The 22854-nt window shown below is 39.8% G+C and overlaps 1 long non-coding RNA gene across 1 annotated transcript in view; it reads left to right on the forward strand.

The window, feature by feature from the left end:
• LOC134947807 (uncharacterized) overlaps positions 1-21851 on the forward strand; it is a 41981-nt gene extending 20130 nt beyond the window's left edge. The window contains exons 2-3 of the long non-coding RNA XR_010182789.1: positions 8269-8339; positions 21634-21851. This is a non-coding gene — a long non-coding RNA (uncharacterized LOC134947807). The remainder of the gene's footprint in view (positions 1-8268; positions 8340-21633) is intronic.
• Positions 21852-22854: the final 1003 nt, after the last annotated feature.

Raw genomic sequence — 22854 nt, forward strand, 5'->3', positions numbered from 1 at the left:
AAAAGTGTATCTAGAGGTATAGCTTTATGGTTTAAGATAATATTGACTTTATCAATTGGGGGCATCGTCCGGTTTCTCCTCATACCCACAGCCTAGCAGGTTTACACAGACTTTATCTATCAGCAAAGGGCGGAAAGGTATCCCCCGTAAGCCTTCTCTTGGTTGGTGGATACACTAGTGCTGATTAGATAAGCGTCTGCGCTGCATGGTTTGTAGGGATGCTGGAGGGATCCGTAAGGTAAGAACGCAAAAGCTATTTTTAAAGTCTGTAAATTTCTGTTTGGCGCCAAATGCGCACACAACACACGCATACACCTGTATTTTGTACTTTGCATATCTGCTCGCATTTTTGCCATAAGTATTGATTATTAGATTCATTTTGACCTGTACTGAGAAAATTTGTTGCTATTTAGTTAAAATATAGTTAATATTTAAGGAAGTGTAAGACGCACACGCAGCCTGGCCTAGTTGTAAAGGTTTATACAGAAGAAACTGTGTGTATTGTTAAGTGAGCGATTATAGTTAATATCGCTTACATTGATAGAAGTGTGGAATTTGTACTACTGCGGACATACGGTCTTTGTACACGTGTCTCGGACAAAGTACGGGACTGCGTACGCAACGTAAAGACATACGCACGTGGCGTGTTAACGCAATGTGCGTAAGGATACAGCCGCTAAGTACAAATTACACAATAGCATTGTTTAGTTTAGGCGCGAGACGGTAGCCACGCGATAATAGCACAAATTGCTCGGTTTTCAAAAATTTAGTTTAAATAAAACCTTTTTACTGTATTACCTCTGGGGAAAGCTATCAGTTAACAGGAAAGGATATTTTTCTGATCAGAAAACTATAGAATGTTAGTGTGGGCTGAATAAGGTGTGAATGTATTGTACCCCGCTTGGTGAACTTGGTGATCTTGGTGAAAACGTGGTGAGCACGGTCTAGGTGAATACGTGCAACGGAGTGTGATAAAGTTTTCGTGGTATTACACGCCGGCTGTTTTGGAGCACAGTGTGGAGACTCCAGTGATCCTACCACTTATAGATAGCAAGTGTCTATGAGCGGTACGATTGGACCGCACGGTTGTGTGGGCAATACGCGGCGCAACGTGATACGAAGTTTTGCATATATGTGCGTAAATCTCGTCATCATAAGCGTTGTGGGAAGCACATACAAGTGTGATTTGTGTAAAATAAAGGTTTAGGGAGTTTTCACTGGTCCCTCCAGAGGCAGATATTCACTGGGTACCTAAAGGCCCAGGAATATAGGCCGAAGTAGGGCCTGCAACGGCTACACGTGTCTGCTAAAAAAGTCGGATCCGTGATACTCGGAGCAGAAGAAGTTAGTGGAAGAACTTTGAGGACTTCCACCGGTAGACTACTGTGTTTGGTGCATTTTAGGAAGTTTTCCCGTGTTAAAAAGGTCCACAATGGAAGCCAAGTGCACAACACAGGGACGTTCCGCAGTCAGGGTTCAGACAGCAGAGTTCAGACCCAGGGGGTCAGCTTGGTTAGTAATGTGGGGGAAGTATGGTCCCCACACTGAGACCTTTTGTGATGAATGGACACGAATGACTGTGGGGGATAAAGCACCATTTCCTGGTATAGGTAGTTTTGACTCAGAGGTATTGCATAATCTAAGGCTTAGGATCTGTCTGATAAAATCTCAAAAGCAAAGGGTCAGACACACAACATGTTTAAATTTATGGCAGCAAGAGGGCGATATGCCGAGGGAACTAGCTCACACAGCCGGTTCCAAACCTAGGAGGAAACTGATGGCAACCGCACCACCACCACCATATATTACAGGGGAGAAAGTGGCTACAGGCAATGGCATACTGATATACGATAAGAGTAAAATTGATAAATGTAGTAATGATGATAAGAGTGAAATTAATAAATGTATTAATGCTAACCCTTGTATCCCATCTTAAACTTCCATAAGGAATACGAGCAAGAAGATGAACCCAGCACGATATCGGCACTTTCTCTAGCAGCCACCATACAGGACACCCAGGTGGGCACAGCCCAACCGGTAAGAGCAGTAATAAAGCCCCCTAGCGGAGGAATAAGTGAGGTCGTGTCCACAGGTAAGTACGGTACTGTACATTATGTAGAGACAAGAGCACCTCACATTGTAGAAGCAACTCAGAATGATGTAATTGAACTAAATCCTGTCAGGGTGATCGCAGTCCCCAATGGGAAGACTGACGCTCAGGGAATCACTCCCGGCAGGAACATTGCTATGCATTGTCCTTGGTCCCGGGCAGAATTGAGGACAATTATGTCTGAATTTCCCGATCCCAGAAAGGATCTAGTCGCATGCCAGAGGTTTATTAAAGAATTAGGTAATTGCACCGAACCCACAAACAAAGATTGGCGAACAGTGCTACGAGTTACCCTCCAATATTGACCCTGTGAAATTCATTGCTGATTGTAAATTAGACACAGATGTACCTCTCACTGAAGAGTACACTCAGGAGAATGTACGACAAATCAATCTACAATTAGGAGTATATTTCCCTACTGTTGTCAAGTGGAATAAAATCTTTTCCATAAGACAAAAAGAAGCTGAAACTGCTTCTGAAAATTTCCATCGAGCACTGCAGGAAATGTCTAGATACACTGGGATCGAGGACATTAAGGACAATATACATCACAGGGAGGTAGCTGTGTCAGTATTAATGGACGGGTTAAAAGACACACTAAGAACCAGGGTACAAACCTCTCTACCTAACTGGAGAGGTATCTCGGTGGCTGCATTAAGAGAGTCCGCTATCGAGCACGACCGTAATATCCAGAGAACCAGGGAGGCACAGGAAGAGCGGTTGATGGTGATGAGCATTCAAGCACTGGAAGAAGCATCAACTCGACCATAACCCCAGGCCCCTGGCACATGGAGGAAGCCAAGAGTTTGTTATCTGTGTAAAAGGGAAGGGCATTATGCCAGCAATTGTAACAGCACACATAAATTCAGACCCCCTAGACAAGAACACAAGCAAAGTTATGATACAAGTAATTGGGATCAGGGATCACATAGGAAAAATTTTGGGCCACACCTGTAGTCTGCAGCCAGTGAAGTTGATTGCTAGCCTTGATAGTGAACCTGAGGTCACAGTTGATGTAGCTGGTAGATCATTCCTTGTAGATACAGGGGTGGCCAGGTGAACTCTGTGATTTATCTGTAAAGTTACCTCTTCATCTCCGACGTTCACCGACAGATTTACAGCTCAAACGTCACATATCTACTCGGTCTTTTCAGAGGTCTGCCCAACCCCAGTATATCTCACCAGCATCACTGTGCCTGGCCATGCACAAAGGGTGGAGAGTGGAAATACTGGTGAAGGGAGACTGTGCATAGATACCGATAGACATGATGGTGTGACAGCCTGATGGTGAACGCAAATCTGACAAATTTTTCTTTTGTTATTCTCTCTCTTTCTCATTTTCCACGGATGGTTTACTTCACACAACAGTGAAACACATTATAATGCAAGATTTATGTTCCCTACAGAAAGGTCGCTGACTCAGAGAGAACATCGTATCACTGAAGTGTCTGTTCCGGGAAGGTTGAGAGGCAGGACTGTTGTCACGGCACCTGAGCACGGAGAACTACAAGACCAGAGACGGTTGTCGCACCAAATTTCTTTTTCCTTTTTATTATTTTCTCCATCTCCCATTACCCTCCTTCCCCCTCCCCTTCTTGCTCCCTTTTCTCTCCCCTTAACAAGATGGACTTACCCCAAGAGACTGCATTCCGGGTTTTCCTGTTGACCCTGTTGTTGACCAGAGCAGTCTGTTTCGGTGAGAGTACCAGAGAGGTCGAGAAAGGATCTGGAATGGGTTCTGATGACAAGGACGGATTTGTAGAATTCCAAGAGCAACACATCCACCGAGCAAAGGCGAGTATCAGAAAACGATCTGGTAGTCAAGAAACTAGGAGGCACTGTGAAGGGTTATTGGCTGAGGAAAATTGTATTTGTAGAAACTGTGAAAACATAGTTGAGGACGGGTGCATCCAGAGATGTCAGTCCAGCCTTAATATCAACATGAACCGTCATCCATTGAGTAACTACCACTCATTAGTGGGTAAGGTTTTAAACCAAACAGAATGCTGGGTGTGCTCACAAGTACCTCAAGGTCAGAGCAAGTCAGGACTAGTACCGTATCCTTTAACAATAGATGAGGTACTTGAATTACGGGGTGGGAGACCGGTGGACAAGAAATTTAATATTTCTAGGCCCCCTAGTTTGAAGCTCCACCAGTACCACATGGATAGATCCTTAGTATGTTTCAACATTTCCAATTCCCGAAAGCCGGGAAATTGGGAAGTGACATGGAATAACCAAACCATCGCATTTTCACACAGAGCTGACAGAATGCCCGTAGACTCTGAACTTATACGCCAAATAGCTGACGGTGGAAGGTATTTTCGGTATAGGTATACTCTAGGAAGTAGGATCATGCGGGTTGGAGAAGTATCACCAGGGTACTGTGCGCATATCATACAGCCTGATACGTGTACTGAACAGATGAGAGAGTTAGGGATAGGATTTTTCACTTGGAAGTTTGCAATATGGTAATGTCATATTCTGTCCCATATGTTCTCCCCGATGACGCATATTTCATATGCGGGAGGAAGGCGTATAAGTGGCTTGCCCCAAACTCAGAGGGATTGTGTTACATTGGAAGAGTGTTGCCAGAAGTAATGACCATAACCCATGATAAGATGAAAGACGTTCACCGCTCCTTACACTCACACTCACTATGTACACATCGTTAAGAGACACCTTATAGATAGGACAGAGCACGCAGCCTCTGATTTAATTCACGAATCCACCGGGATTCAATTCCTACTCGCATTAGATATCACCCGTACCGCCAGAGGAATTATAAATTATAGGTATATCCACGCGCTAGCGAACCTGATAGATAATATCACTGAGATGTATGATGACACCTTTAGGTATACAGGGAGGGAGTTGCAAGCTTACAAAATGGAACTGATCCAGCACAGGATGGTCCTCAATTATATCACAGCGGTGACAGGCGGGTACTGTGTCACTTTGGCAACTCAGTATGGTCTGAAGTGCTGCACGTATATTACAAACAGCACTGATGACCCAACCGAGGTCATATATCAAAAGATGGACGATATCTTGCAGTTGAAGTGGGAGTTCCAGAGGAGACACAACCTTACCCTTACTGCTGTGAGTAATGAACTGACCAGCTGGGTCTCATGGTTGAACCCACGAAATTGGTTCTCAGGTTCAGGAGAATGGGCTCAAAATGTTATCGTGAGTGTAGGAAAGTTTCTCCTTTGTATCCTGGGAGTTGTCATAATGATTGGTTTGATATTTAGGTGTGGTCGAATTTTAACGCAGCGCAAGCGCAGTACCAAAGTGATGAGTTTGAGGAGCGGGGGCATTGTTACAGCAACTGATTTGATTTATGACCCATCAATAGAGACAATGTTGTGATAAGACGTGATTCCACTGTCCGTTTCTTTCGCCCGTTTCTCCTTTGTTTTCCCTCAGCAAAAATACACCCATCCGGAGAAGACTTCAATCAACACCCAAGAATGATTACGCAAATGTTATGTGAATGTATTGTACACATGTGTCTTATCTTCATCTCTACAACCTTCAGGTAGTGACACACACAGTCGACAGGTGATATCCACATATTTGCATTCACATGTGTTCCCCCTCCATGTATCATCAACAAAATGTGCACCCCATTTGTTGGAACAAGAAGCCGAAAAGAGCTCGGTAGTGTTTGTTGGCCCACTTACAGACCCTTAATACGGGATAAGAAGGATTTAATGTATACTTCGCAATACCTCAAAGCTTATCTAGAACATATACGGCACGATGATACATGCCCCTCAAACATGGATTTCATACATACATGCTTTTACTATCTCACTTGGTCATACATTTCCTGCCTACATCTCTCCTCCTACCATCCACTCATCTATGGATAATGTATTGTATATTTTTATCCAATTATCTGTAGATATTGTATTGTATATTTTTATGTTTAATGTTTAGATAGTGGCAGTTATTGTAGACTGCCAAAGTCGAAAAATATTGTAATGCATATACTCTGTACTAACCTCATGCACATGCCCGCTGCGCGTGCACTCAGTCCGCCGTGCGTGCACATATCCGCAATTTGCGTAGGATCACTCCTGCGATCATGCGCGTGGTATGGGTATTTACGGCGGAGTTTGTGAGCGCATAGAGGGTTATTAGAACATTACATATTTAACCCAAATAGTGTACATTTCAGATATAACACCCGTGCACCACATCAGCGAGTATCAATAGTTTAAACAGTTCCAGGACTAAGGGATTCGCCTTTGCATGATAGGAAGGGTCAGATAAAGGTTGGAAGGTGATGTCTAGTATCCAGCTGTAGGGTATTTTAAGGGTAACATTCCGGTGTTGGTTAGAGAAAGATTGCATGTTCCAGCGTATAGTTATGTGCAGAAATAGAATATAGATATTAACTGTATTCACTGTATATTATGTATGCGGCGGGAATCCAGAGGATACCACCCACAAGAGCAGTGGGGGAAAGACATCGCCCACCTTTTCAAATCAACCTATGACCTCTCCTGTAATGAAAAGACACATCTCTGTGTCCATTGGACAATGAGATTACAGTGACCATTGTATTGTGTATGTAAATTGTGTATAAAAAGACCGTTGTTGCCTGGCCGGTCAGAAGACTCTGAATGCTTTCTAGCTGACAAGCGGAGGACCGTCCGGGTTGCGCTTGCGAACATTCTCACGTATGTACATTCTCTGTAGCCATTACTCTGTTTTAGATTTATCTTGTTAGCCTGTAGTGTATGATTTGTACTGTTTTACCTTTGAAATAATCCACGGTGGCCTTAGAACCCTGTGGTTTCAACTACAAATCGGTGTTGTGTCCTCACTTTCCTGCAAGGGTTTAAGAGCATATTTAACTGTATAAGGTTTATAAGCATTGATAAGGTGTACGCACTGCGGGTACTTTATACTGTCAGTACTATTTAAGGTTTAAAGTATAACATCGTTGCAGTACTTTGCTGCTAAGGGTTTAAAGTGTAATCATATCATTGCATTGTAACCCTAACAAGGTTTAAAGGTTATCAATTATGTGTGCGTGCGCTGAGCGTACTCTGTACAATCAGCGCGGCGTGTGTACGCCAAGTACGTACCATGTACGGGACTCTGTACGCAAATAGCGTACAAAGTGCGTAGCACATGTATTCAGTCTAACGGCCATAGCGGCTCCACAGTAAAAGTGTATCTAGAGGTATAGCTTTATGGTTTAACATAATATCGACTTTATCAGTACATAGTATAGCTCTGGGGATATACCACTCAGGTAGGTATAATAGTTCAGTGGAATAGCTGGACTGGACATAAAATTATTGTGTGTGCATCCTGCAGTAGGCACTAGAATCAGAAGTTCTTCTGTATAGGTGTCTACAGGAGTTGCTTTTAGTTTTCTTTTTGCCCTTACAGTGGGAACGTAGATGCTGGCCCCCTAGGTGGGAGTAGCAGTCCAGATGGCAGTCTGTAAATCCCGACAGACATAAAATTAGCTACTACTTTGTCGTAAATACAGTCTTGTTACCACCATTACATTGTTTCTCACATATTTTATAAATTGCTTATGCTGCATGAAAATAACCTACCAAATTGTACATCTGCCAAACACCAAGTGGAAGATTTACTTAACCAAAAGTGTTGCTGTTGCCCACAGCATCCAGTTATTTGCTATTATGTCTATATTGCATACTGTAAAATTATAGACAGAGTTTCATTGTTTGATATGTGCAACACCAACCCTTTTATTTTTAGAAGTTTTAGTAAATCTACTCCCAAAGGTTAAAATGTAAACACCTACATAAATTAAAGGTATACATTTGGGATAGTTCATGATTTTAGTGTCTTATGGAAATTACAGAATTTCCTCATGTCTAGTGTTAAACCCAGTTGACAGAACATAACAGTGGATTTGTGTTGATAAAATAGTGTCTAAATTACTATTCAATTACTATGCATACACTTATGGAGATATTCATAAAGGTAAAGAAGTATGCATGTGCATGACAAAAGGTTCAACCCAGGATCCATTTTCTTTATTTTCCAGAAGATGCTTGTCAATTGTTCAGTCTTGGGTCATCACCCATATAGACAGTGTCCCTTTGATGTATTTTATATGGACAAAACTGAGTTAAGATTATAATCTTAGGATGTGTTTCCAGTTTGTGTAGGTTTGCTCTCTTTGCTCTCAGGATGGATAGAAGTTTTCCCATGTACCAAATCAACAGAACAGGTAAGAGCATAAAATATACATACAGATTTTGTGCATTGATATTGATTACCACATGATCTATATATATATATATATATATATATATATATATATTAATGTGAAAGCCCTCACTCACTCACTGACTGACTCATCACTAATTTTCTTACTTTACGATATGTTAGTAAGCTGAAATTTAACATATGTAATATTCAGGTGAGAAATAAGAATACTTCATAATTAAAATTTTAATAAACATCCCCTAACGGGATAAACACGGGGTTGTCATAATGACATCATCACTGAAGCATGGCTTGCATTACGTGAACGATGACGCCCAGACAATCGGATCAAAATTTGGATTGCAGCTCCAGCATGTAGAATTTCATAAACTACAAAAATGGTCCTGTCACTTTTTACCATATCGCTCACCCACTCACTGGCTGACTGACTGACTCATCACTAATTCTCTTACTTCCAAATATGTTAGGAAGCTGACACTTAACATAGGTATTCTTCAGGTAGGAAATAGGAAAATTACGTAATTATAATTTTAATAAACCTCCCCTAAGGGGATGAACAGGGGGTTGACATAATGACATAATTACTGATGTGTGGCTTGGGTAGCATTAACGATATTGCCCAAATGGACAGTCGGGTCAAAATTTGGATTGCACCTCCAGTGGGTTGAATTTAATAAACTACAAAAATGGTCCTGTCACTTTTTACCATATTTGCTATGGAATCTCGTCGGGTAACACAAGAACCATGGATTAATATTTACTTATATTAAGACATCTCAAATTTACATCTCTATAGATTTACCAAATTTTTAACATTCATTTATATTTACAACCGTGAAAATCAGAAACTCCTATTCCAAGAATGGGTAGAACAGCTAGTCTCCCATAAAGCAGTGTAAATGTAGAAAGATTTAATAAGATAATAAATAATGAACTGGACAAATATCAGATTAAACCTGAGCTGTCACGACTGAACAACATTGTCTTTTGTTGCTGGGCTGCCAGCTGGAACCCCATTTACATCGAAGGCACACACCACATGCCTCCTACGGTATGAGCCAGAAGTTCCACCATTTATGATTTGCACATAGACTGTTCTGTTATTTGTTTTACATTTAAGGGTCTGTGCAATAATTCATTCTATTCTAACTATTTCATGTTTTATTTATGTATGTCCAATCCATGTATAATGTGCATTGTGTCACCAAATTATCATGGATATAAAAATAAAAATGTTTTTAAAAAAATTGGACATTGAATAACCATTTTCTGCACACGTCCTTGGGAAGGAACAGCGCTCACCTTTAATACCTAACTCTGTTTGCTCCTTTTTGCAATAAGAACAACTGCAAGATGGGTTAAAACATATATCCCTTAGTGAAATGGTTTTCTGTTTTATTCTATACTGGAGAGTCTACCCATATTTTAAAATTGGCAATGGTTTAAGAAAAGCCAAGACCAATGTAGTTTTGCCTTTTAAATGATTGCTGCTTTAAAAATACAGGTCGTCTAACTGGCACCAGAGCCTACACCTCAGAGGCTGTTGCAGAAGCATCAAACTCTTTTCTGTGTGCAAAATATTTGTAAAAGTTGTCAAAGTTGAGAATAGGGTAATATTTTGTACAATCGCTTTCTATTATTGTTTATTAACAGTAACTAAACCAGGACTAAAACCACAGCAGAAGTCGTCATTTTCTTTCAGCATGCAATAAACATGAAAATGCTAATTAGTGATAAGTTCACCTTTGTGGACTGATAGTATACAACCTTCATTAAACTATAGCAAGTGCCAGTTTGTTTGTTCCTTTCCTTATTACCAGTTTGCACATTGTTGGACAGCTGACAATATGTTTTACCGAAATTTTTTTGTTGCAGAAAAGAATAAAATATGAAATCTATCCACATACAATATAAACAGTCTCAGCCATAGCATCTATAGAGTTTCTAAGTACAATATACTGAACAAAACTGCAACAAAGATAAGGTGTAAGGACATATTGTTCTATAATTTGAACAGCTGATCCTCACAGCCGTTGTATGACTAACATTATTCATATGTTGTTGTTCCAAATGAATAATGATGAATTCTGAATGAATCGTTTGGAAACAAAATCACATTATTATTGCACCATTATGCAGACTTAGGTATTTTTTTTTCAAAGTGAATATGATTATTGTGAGCCGTCTGTTCCATTAGCATCTAGCTGAAGAATTGTAAACACAGTATATAGTACCTAATGTAAATGATCACAGTAAATTCATGATAAGAGATTCTTAAGAAAGAGTATTAATTGGGTAAAGGCAACAATCCAGGAATGCAGAACACTTCACAATGACTGATATCAGCCTCATTTAAAAGAAAGACATGCTAATAAATTGTGTTGGTAAATTGCATTCTGTTGTATTTCATTAAAAAAGTAAGTTAGCAAGAACAAAATTTACAAAATGGGAATGTTATATTGAAAACAGTGCTATTCTGCATAAGGTTTTCCTAAAAATGGCTATGAATATTGTATATACTTATTTATTACACAGAGATTGCAACCATGTCAGCATTATCCTACTGTTGACCATGCCATGATAGGCTTAGATGTATTTCTTTCAGCTTAGTATAGGACACCTAGGCTGACAGAGAGACTGTCATGCACACCCAGGCAGTACCGGAGACCAATCTGTACATCTTCCTTAATGGGTTGGTTGGGTCACTCATTCTCTCCTGTTCCATCCCTGTTCATCCACCATGATACTCTCTTCTACAGTATATTGGCTAGGTTCTGCTCCACACACACGATATTAGTACCAGCTCACCATACATATAGAGAACACAGGAGACAGTAAGATACTTCCTACCACTGCATACAAACTCTGCAGAACAGGAAAGTTAAATGGTAGGTAATTTATATTCAGTATGTGTGGAATCTTAAGACAACAGAAAACACAAAAAGGCAATGCTAAGTTTAGTATACTGTATACTCCAGAGAACTATGTCTGTTGGTACCATTTTAAATATCAAAAACTCTATATGTGATGGAATTTAAACAACCATAGAATGCGCATAAAAATTATAAAATTACAGTATTAAACTTGCACATAAAAATGTCTAGATAGATAGATAGATAGATAGATAGATAGATAGATAGATAGATAGATAAAAGTCCCAAATATGGAGATTATTCAGTACGGATCGCAGTGTACCAAAACTCGCAAGCAATTTTTGGTATAATGTGCATGCACTGCAGCCACACAACACATGTGTATGCAATCACATTGTGATTTACAGCACGGGCCATTGGGGGGGGCGGGGGGGGGCAGCATTGTAGCATTATGGGGGAGTGGCTCAGCCAATGCAGCCAACATACAGTAGTCCAAATTAGAATTGAACATTGCTATATATATTAGAAAAGGGGGGGGGGTGAGAAAGGCGCTCTATAGTGTAGTACGTTCTATACATATACAGGGAAGGGGGTGGTGTTGTGCGTACCAAATAGTGCTCAAATAAGTGCTCGTAAATAAATTTTTATCTGGGGGTCATCAATCGGGATGTTTATCAGCAGCAGACTTAAGGCCCATATAGACGGGAGAGATGTGTGCTGAGTGAACCGCTCAGCACACATCTCTCCCACCACTCAGCACAGCGCGATGTGTGCTGAGCGATGCGGGGGAGGAAGGGGGGCCGCTCATTTCACCCAGCGGGTGAAATGAGCGATGTGCTAGATTGGCCTACATGCAGTCCAATCTAGCCCCGGCGATAGCGATGTGCGGGGCCACGCATCGCTATCGCTGAGGGGGTACACACGAGTGATCTGTGCTTAAAATCTAAGCAATCTAGTCAGATTGCTTAGATTTTAAGCATGGATCTCTCCGTGAGTACCCCCTTTAGCCAGTGGGTCCTCTCAGTATGTCAGTCAGGTCCCCTTTAGGCTCACCAGATTTTCAGACAATTCATTCTGTGATTTCCATGTGGAAAAAAGAATTCACTCCATAGTGTAGTAATTTTTAAAAAACACTGGAGTTTATTTAGTGCAAAAATAATAATAAAAAAGGTACAAATTAGCTTACATTTAGGTAAAACTGGAAAGGCGCTGGTACAGTGCAGTAACCCTCAATGCGTTTTGTCACTTAAGCTTGTATTCACAGGCTGGAATACAAGCTGTGAATACACCACCTGACCTCCTGATGAAGTCCAGCCTATGAATCAATCTCCTGATGAATCGATCTCTGATGAGGAAAAATGATCCACTTGAAAATTCTTCCTGAGGAAAAAACCTGTTTATCTTTGCTGAATTTAGATTTTTTTCCTTTCAATTATTATATTTCAATACTCCTGAAGGTCCTTCTTATGTTGTTCAAATTTAGTCTGGAACAGTGTTTCTTTTTCAAAAGTCTCTAATTTCTTCCCAATATTATCAATATCCCTGCCTACCTCCTCTAATATCAGATTATTATGCTTGATTAATATCTGGATTAATTCATGAGAGCACTTCAATAAACATGTTTCCCACTCTGTTCTTAAATTGTCAGTGGCTAGTACATAAGTTGGGAATACCTTTGGTCTAAGACCCCTTGGTACAATTTTCTCTTTGGTATAAGTCTCCAAGCTAATTAAATCCCAATTAACCCTTGTCTTTCTCTGCAACAGGTTCTTCAATTTGCACATATCATCATCCCAAATTGTGGATGAAGTTGCAGACAGTGATACATCCGGAAAGATGTTATCAAAGTCTTCAGTTTTCCTTTCACTGCTTAGTTCCTGTCTCAGACCAAAACTTGCCATAGTAAGATGAGAGGGATTTAGCAGGTCAGGTAAAAGCAGAAAAGTTGCAATTTAGAGGATTGTGGTAGTCGAGGTGCCGAGACCTAAAGTTCCAATATTCTACCTTTTACCAAAAACACAAAAATTTAGCTGAACCCCCGGGAAGACCAATTGTTTTGGGAATTGGTGGTCTCCTGGAACAAGCAAGCACCTTTGTTTACATCCATTTGGTTACCCTCCCTTCTTACATCCAGGACAGAACAGACGTTCTAGAAAACTGAGTGACATCAAGTTGGAAGGAACGCAGTTACTAATTAGTATGGATGTGGAATCTTTATACACATCTATTGACCACCAAAATGGGCTTGAGGCCATTACATTTTTCCTTGATATGGAAGGGATGAGTGATTTTCATACATTCCTCTTGGATCTCCTCCACTTCGTTTTGTATCATAATTACTTTACATTTGACAATAAAGTCTATATACAGACCAGGGGGGCAGCGATGGGAGCATCCTGCGCTCCCACGTATGCTAATCTCTTTCTTGGTTGGTGGGAAAGGGAGTACGTATTCCAAGATGCCAACAACCACCACACACAGAATGTATCAATGTGGCTGAGATATATGGTATTGATGATGTCCTTATAATCTGGGACGGAGATGTAGAATCCTTTGAGTGATTTGTTGAGGATCTACATGGTAATGATCTGAATTTAAAATTCACTTATGAAATAAGTAAAGACAAAATCTCCTTCCTGGACCTTTTCATATATAGGGACAAGGACAATACCATCGCCACATCTACAAATATCTAAGCCTACATCTACAAATAATCTTCTCCACCAATCCAGCTCTCACTTTCCTCCTACAGTAAGGAATATCCCCAAAGGGGAAATCCTGAGGCTAAGGAGGAATTGCTCAGATGATCACATTTTCCAAGAAAAGAGCAAGTAATTGGCGTCAAGACTCCTAGATAGAGATTATAGCAACAGACTAATAAAGAAGGCCAGCAGAGAAACCAAACAGATCAGAAGGGAATCTCTGATATTCAAAGATAGAAAGGACTAGACAACCAACACAGAAATAAGATTTATTGGAAATTTCTGTGCAGAGTGGCAAGAGATAAAAAATATCATCCACAAATTCTGGCCTATTCTTCTCACAGACCTGGACCTAGAAGAAGCACTTAAAGAGCAGGTCTCAATGAATTGGAGATGGTCCCCGAATCTTAAAGACAGACTGGTCAAAAGCCAGTATGAAGGAAGACCCCTCCAAAAAACCTGTGATCAATGGCAGCTTCCCATGTGGCACCTGCAAGACCTGTAAACACATTTTAGAAAAAACCTCCAAATATGGAACAGAAGATACAATAAACTAATTCTTCGATTGCAGGACAAAAAATGTTGTATGTTGCATTACCTGCCCCTGCAACATATATTATGTTGGTATGACATCCCGGATGTTGAAACAATGCACCTTAGAGCATATTGACACAATCAGGAATTTGGAATCGGATATTAAGAAATTCAAACTACTTACCACAGTAGCACGACATTTTCTTGAAAGCACCAAAACTCCTATGAAGATCTAAAAATATTTGGTCCCAAGAAAGTCCATTTGGGTCTGAGAGGAGGCGACCTGAACAAAGAGCTTATAAAAAAAGGATTTTGTAGACTGGGATCACTGTCCCCAAAGGGACTAAATAAAAATATTAATTACAGTGCTTTTCTGCCAACTTGAGCTCTTCACCACTAGATTTAGAGAAATCCTTTTTCAGATTATCTAAAAAGGAAAATAAATGTCCTGCAATCTATTAGAATTATAGATATCTATCCTCTTTCTTTCCTTTTTATATATATATATGAAATACGCAAAACTTGCACATGTATAGATTACTTTTCCTCCTTACAATAGGAGTAATCATGCCCACCATACATGTCTAGTTTAGAAAAACATCCTTGAATAAATGATAGACGTTGAATATAATTTACCAGTGGCTGTAGCTATGTTTGATTTCATTTTATATAGGGAGAATACAAAGAACTTTGGTTGATGTAAGATAACCATAGTAACAATACAAATGGATAAAATAATCCTTATTAACAACTAATATTCTCTATCCATGAATACATACTATTTTTACTGAATTAAAGAACGCATGGTGCAGAATGACACCAATAAAATATGTGTGGCTTTTATATCCATTACTGTAACTTAAGTACTAAGAACTAACCTAATTCCTGGCATTCATCTTAATTAATATCTTTAAATTGTGAAACTATGAATTTAACAATGGTTAAATCATAGTATTGACTCAGCTGTGCAGCGTTAAATAGATTGAGTAGCAGGGAATTCCAAGAGAAAACGGAGGTATCTCAGTGGCTAGATTAAATGTGAATCACTTAATAGCATTCACTCATTGAAGCATAGTAACACAAAAGAGCCAGCAGAGGGAATTCCAGACAGGCTCAACGGTGACCAAGCCCACAAGGGTGAAACGTACGTTCGAGGCTGACGTCAATTATGTCATATCCGGGAACCCGTGCAGCGCACATGGGGCTGGACGGGGCACTCAGAGAGAGATGCTAGCTAGACGGGATTACAGCGGACAACACACACACACAGGTATTTCAGGCGTCCTCTCATCGGGGTGCGGCAGGGATGGCCACATTGCACTGACCAACGGTTATCAATGTGACAGATACCAGCGGCCCCCGAAAGCAGACACGCCACTTCTTCCTTCCTGTCAGTGTCGGCCAGCTGACTCTCACCTCCCATTCACTCACCCATACACACACATGGGAAGGCAATAGAAGTCACTGAATCTATGGCACTGACATCTAATCTCCTTATATCATCAAATACAATTGTTACACACTAAACTGTTTTTTTTTTCTAAATAATTAACTGTTATATTACAGGCTCATGTCTGAAAGCCATCATACTGTTTTTTTTCATATGCATCAGTAGTCTGTATCCCTGGTAGTGAATATATCTCTCTGTTAAATTATTTATACTGGCTATACTGACAAATTGTCTATGTTGAAAGAGGCTATCCTAAAATAAACTTAGACTGTGCCCATAACAGTGATAAGAGATACTAACAACTCTAAATGTATTTAAAATCACTGTTTAATATATAAGAATATTTTCACCCTCCCTGGAAACAAAACACCAGAGAAATATTGTTGTATTATATACACTAATTATATGGTTATGAAATAATAAAGATACAACAAAATGTACAGGTAATCTATAACCTACATATTTTCTCTACCATTTTTTCCAATTTAATTCTCTTTTTAAATTAAGAGTACAGAGCAGTTCCTTTTTTATGTTTTCCACACAATATGGTCTTTTTAAACCAATGAATTAAAAGTTATGTTTTTAAAAAAAATATCTATACAAAAGAGTGTCCCCACACAGAGGTAAACTTTCTGTCTTCCTGCTCTCTTGCAGGAGTTACCCCCTATATCATTATAGTTTTTTTCCTCAGGGGAACACCGCCAACACTATGATAAACTGCTATCTCCTCAGCATATGAATTATTAATAATAGTTGGTAATAATACACTTATTCTAATTGTATAGCAGTGCAGAATCACACCAATCCTCTTTGTATTCTGAACACCTCACAGCTCACAATATAATTTTTATCCAGTTTAGGCCAAAAGGTTGCACCAAGGTAGCTGGATAACTAAGCTAAGCAACAGCAGTTGGCAGCAAACACATGGCAGTTAACAATATATATTTTTTAATGCTGTAATCATCTGTTAAAATTATTTTAAAATTAGGATCAAGTTATTCTGTTCCTCAAATATACAATGCAGCAGGCCCGGCACTCCACGAGGAACAAGTAGCTTGGTTTGGTGCCCTTACAGAAAGGGAGAATACAGGAACGCAAATGTACGGCACTCACAACCGTTTGGCAAGAACAACAAGAAACACGTTTTGCTTTACAACGTTTCAAACTCTATTTTAGTTTTTCTGAATAGAGTTTGAAACGTTGTAAAGCAAAACGTGTTTCTTGTTGTTCTTGCCAAACAGTTGTGAGTGCCGTACATTTGCGTTCCTGTATTCCTCAAATATATATATATATTTGATATGCAGAAGGTTCACTATACAATTGTGGAGAGTTTAGTTATATTAATTTAATTTAAATGTAGTTAATTTATAATTATTATTAATAATATTAATTTGAATTAATCACAATGTGGTTATTTTAAGAATTATGAAAATAGGACAATAAGTTATAACATAAGAATATGAGCTATGGACATGACGCCTTGACATGGATGGAGCATGCCTGGATGCATACTGGGAGAATACAACACAAAATATAAAAAAATATATGTATTTTACTTTGGGTGGACTGACAGAACACCCCTAGATGGACGGAGCAGCTGCAGTCCTTGGCTGTATACTGGGATGACACAGCACAAAATATTTCGATTTAGAAAATAAATAAAAAAGTATATGTATAACTATTGACGCTGTCCGTCTCATCATTCGTCTATTTCAAGTCTTGTGAGTGCCGCCTTCCAGTGTGTTTTTGTGATGGAGTCAGATTGACTCAAGGAGGGCACCCGAGCAGTTTAAAGGGAAACTTGAGTAACGTGAGTGCCGACCTATCACCGTATATATTCAAGGACACTCAGGTTTCCTTGGGGTAAGGCACCCAACACCAATTGAATGTATGCCTATCAGTGACATTTTCTACAGAACCGAGCAGTGCACTTTCTCATGCAAATAGCATTCAAGTGGACATTTGAGTCGTAGGATAACGGAGCATTGGGTGTTCATTATTTATTCACCACATACTCACCATGGCAGCAGGGGGAACTGAGGATGGAAGTGGCTTCATGAATTTACAGCTCACAGTGGGAGACGTGTTGTTCTTTAGTGATTCGGAGGCAGAGGCCCTGTATTTAAGAATTCCCTGATACAAACGGCTGGAGCAGAGTCAGCAGGGGAATTGTATTCCATCTTGAGTCGATTGAAAAAGAAGGAAGTCGATTATTACTTACACGGTGTCACCTTGACTGATTATCATAAAGAGAAAAAAATACCCCGGGGGTTCAGGGTCAAAAATGTGCCCACCATTGGACGCAACAATGTTGAGTTTTGTAAACGTTGGGTGGCGGTGCTTAATAAGTGCGCATTAGATCTCATTCTCCTGGTTATCGAAGAATCAGCAAGGGAGATGCTCAGTATTCAGGATAAGATCCGTATATTTGAATTAGCACATAAACAAACCCTGCTGGATGATCCCTTGTGTAAGTGGATGGACAAATTACAAACCCAGATAGATGAATACAAGAAAGAGCTCATTAAGTTCAAGAAAGAAAAACTCTCTAAAGTCAATGCTGATTACCAGGAGCAGAGAGTTTATTCCTGGATCACGGGGAGACCTGCACAAGGGGAAGGACGATTCAAACATCCACATAGAAGATGCCCCAATAGATTTGACAGTGACCAGTCGGGTGACAACAGCACTTCCAACAGTGATGTCGACAATTCCCGTAAATCTTCCGCAAAAAAAACCCCTTTAGGGGTTACCACTCGTGCCACAAAAAACGTAGGGCGCGCATGTGACGTGGGGGCCAATGCAAAAGGATGAAATGCAATCAGGAAGAAAACCTAGTGGTGAATTTATCCAGGCGTATCATTTCCCCTATAGAAGCCAAAGTATTGAATAAAGGACTTACGTTTATACCCACAGCAAATGTCGACTCCTTTGAGTGGAAAAAAGAACTCTGGAAGTTCAATCGGATTCTTAAATTAAAAGAGTTTTTTCCTCAAGTCGATGACACCCACAGATTTCCCCTGGTGCCCATTAAGAAAAGCTCAAATTTTGAGCCTCAATCTTTCAATCCCTCCATAAAAAGTTATATACGTCTTATTGACCAAGAAGTTATGCAGGCCCAAAAATAGAACTTAGGCAGAACACACTACAACCTGTCTATAGAAGAATTCCAAGCGCTACAGACATTGAGTAAAGATGACTCAGTGGTCTTTAGGGCAGCAGACAAAGGGGGAGCACTGGTCATACAGGACACAGACGCCTATCTTCAAGAAATGTACAGGCAACTCAATATGACTGATGTTTACAGGAAACTACCAGGTGACCCTACTAATGTCTTTAAAGATGAGTTATTACAAATGTTAACATCTGCCGCCACTGATGGGTGCATAGCTGAGAAGACACGTGATGCTTTAACCATTCAATTCCCTGAGGTACCTTTGATTTACAGTTTGCCGAAAATCCATAAATCCTTGCAGGCTCCACCGGGCCGCCCTATAATTTCTGCCAGAAATTCACTATACAGCAATGTATCTAAATATTTAGACCATTTTCTCCAACCTTTGGTCCAGATTGAAAATACCTATCTTAAAGACACCAACACATTCTTGGACAAGTTGTACAGTTTGGAGAAACTTCCAGAGAATATATTGCTTTGTACAATAGATGTTGTTGCTTTGTACACAAGCATACCACATCAGGAGGGTTTGAGATGTCTGAAAGAGTTCTTATTACAGAAATCAGATTACGCCGGACCACCAATACATTTTTTTGTTGATTTATTAGAGAAGACACTTACCGGTAATTATTTTTTGTTTAACAACGAGTTTTTTGTTCAACTCAGGGGGTGTGCCATGGGAAGCCATGTGGCACCCTCCTATGCAAACGTTTACATGTTCCAAATCGAAAAATCATTGTTTTTTTAACATAATTCTTTTCAACAGCATTCCTTTTTTTTACACGAGATACATTGACGATCTCTTCCTTATATAGACAGGCTCGGAGTGTAGCTTCAGGCAAATGATGGCAGACCTCAATGAGGCACATCCATACATCAAATTTACTTATGATTGCCACCATCAACAAATACATTATTTGGATGTAAAAATACACTGGAATGGAGCTGAACTCAGCACATCTGTATATATCAAGCCCACGGATGTGCACAATGTTCTGCACGCTCAGAGTCATCATCCCGTGGCCCTGAAAACAGGGTTACCTTATTCCCAGTTTTTGCATATACGCAGAATAACATTGGATGAAGGGCTGGCATCATTGGAGATTGATAAGATGATTAAAAATTTTTGGACTCGGGGCTATTCGAAAAAGGAATTAGTCCGTGCCAAAACCAAAGTTATGCAACTTGGCAGGGAACAGCAGACAAAGCAAAAGTGTAAGAATGCTATCAAGGTGACTATCTTTGTCAATAATTATAATACTGAGTCCAAGACAATCAACTCCGTGGCGAAGAAATACTGGCCCATTATCAATACTGATCAGTCTTTGACGTCGCTTAAAGGTTTCAAACTGATGATGGGTTACAGAAGAAATAAAAATCTGAAAGATTGGCTGGTCCATAACAACGTGGTGACTCCCACTGCAGGCAATACTTCACATTTCCTTACAAAAAAAGCTGGAAGTTATAGGTGCATTGGCTGCACAACATGCAGATATTTAGAGACCGGTCATTACGTATTACACCCAAACTCAGGGAGAAAGATTGCTATATGCCATGTGCTTACATGTACCACCAGATATGTAGTGTACTTGATACGGTGTCCCTGCAGTCTAGTGTACATTGGTAAGATGTCCTGCACCCTTCGGGAAAGGATGACCCGACATCGATCGGCCATACGGATGGCGTTGGAAGGAAAATCTATAGATCAACCGGTGGCCAGACATTTTAAAGAAAAGAAGCATCCATTATCGTCCTTAGTTTACAAATTGATCGATCATGTACCTGCATCCATCCGTGGCGGGGACCGTGACAAAAAAATTACTCCAGTTGGAGGCAAAGTGGATTCATAGGATGAATTCGGTTTCACCATATGGGCTGAATGAGACACTGTCTTTTTCTTGTTTCCTTTAGATACGGGACCCTTTTTTGACCAGTCTCTCACTAAATCCCTTTAGAAAAATTCCTTTTTTTTTTTAAATGGAGTTATTCACTGAGTTTTTCGGCAGGTTATGCATAGTTACTCACTATCATTTATCGATAGTAGTTTTTTGTTAGAACAATTCATCAGATACTATTGTCAACTGCATAGTTTAGGATTATCATGATCTTAAGAATTGTTAAGGTATATTCACTCCTTGGAGAAAGGGATTGTGGGGGTATAGATTACACCGGTGAGTCTAAGAATTGGACCAGTGTTGTAGTGCTGTGGCAGTTCTTATTTGGCAGTGAAATATCTTTTTTTCATTGGATGGATATTTGTTACACAGATGATTAACGTTACATTATTATTAAGAATTTCCAGTTATAGTTATCATCTATTTAAATTCAAATAGAAAGTAGCATCTGGTCTGTGAATGTTCACATGACCTTTTAAATCACAGAGTATCACTATTACATTGCTCGGTTGAGTAGACATTTTACACAACACTGTGTTTTTTGCATTATTTATTGTTTTATATTTATTCATATTTAGTTAATAAGTATATTTTAATTGCACTTGATGTATTTGTGGTGGCTTTATAAGCGTTTTAGATTGTGTTGTTATTTTTTTCCATTTACAGGTCACCATAGTAACCACCTGGCTTCCTCTACACTTCCTGATGGTTGGTCACGTGCTGCGTTCCACACAGCCAGCGCCGGATGCGGTCACAGTGAGGGAGGAGTTCAGGTGACCTGACTGAAGGCTGCGGCAAGCAAAGCGGCCGGCACTGTGACATCATCGGACGGGGACTTGATGCGACCAGAAGGTGGGCTAGGCGGCCTGGACGGAGTTCACTATTTAAGGTAAGATTGTACACTTTTTGCATTTGTTCTTGAAAAAAGTCCATTAAGACTGAAACGTTGAACTATTGACGCTGTCCGTCTCATCATTCGTCTATTTCAAGTCTTGTGAGTGCCGCCTTCCAGTGTGTTTTTGTGATGGAGTCAGATTGACTCAAGGAGGGCACCCGAGCAGTTTAAAGGGACAGTAACGTGAGTGCCGACCTATCACCGTATACATATATACATATTTCCTTGTAATAAATGTAAAATCTGTAAACTGGCTAATAAGGATAATAAACAAGTGTACAGTTATGATAAATCTAAGTCTTGGATCATAAAAGGCAAACTTAATTGTTTGAGTACACATGTCATTTATGTATTAGAATGTACATGTGGAAAAAGGTATGTTGGGAAGACAAAGCGGCAGTTGAAAATTAGGATCTTAGCGCATACCAACAATATTACTAATAAAGTACTCAATCACAGTGTTCCTCTGCATTTTTTGAAATGCTGTGATTGTAGGGTAGAAAACCTTTCTTTCAAAGCGATTGAGCAGGTTAATATTGAAAAAAGGGGCGGGGATATTTTGAAATTATTGTCGCAGCGTGAAACTTTTTGGATATATACACTGGGGACTTTGACGCCTGACGGATTGAATGAGGGTTGTGGTTTCACGCCTTTTCTGCATAATTAGCTGTATGTTTTGTGCATTGTGGGTCCGTGCCGTAGCTGGTTTAATTACCCGACATGGATTCGTCAGCGGTGTGCTTTGCTGCGGTTATGGCAGTTGTGGTATTGCCTCCCTCTAATATTCCAGTTCAGGTTTGCTGAAGTTCCGGATCTGTGTCATACACTTGTATAATGGTTCTCTTCTCTTTCTAATATATATTTCTATTTTACCATTATGGTAACTAATAGTTATTGTCCCCTGTTGTTTTAAAATATAAAATTAATTTGAGTGAGTCATCAAATTCAAGAAGCAGCGGGCAATACTGGACGGATGCTTGTAAATACTAATT

The sequence above is a fragment of the Pseudophryne corroboree genome, chromosome 8 (assembly GCF_028390025.1).
Source record: "Pseudophryne corroboree isolate aPseCor3 chromosome 8, aPseCor3.hap2, whole genome shotgun sequence".
NCBI classification, from domain to species: domain Eukaryota; kingdom Metazoa; phylum Chordata; class Amphibia; order Anura; family Myobatrachidae; genus Pseudophryne; species Pseudophryne corroboree.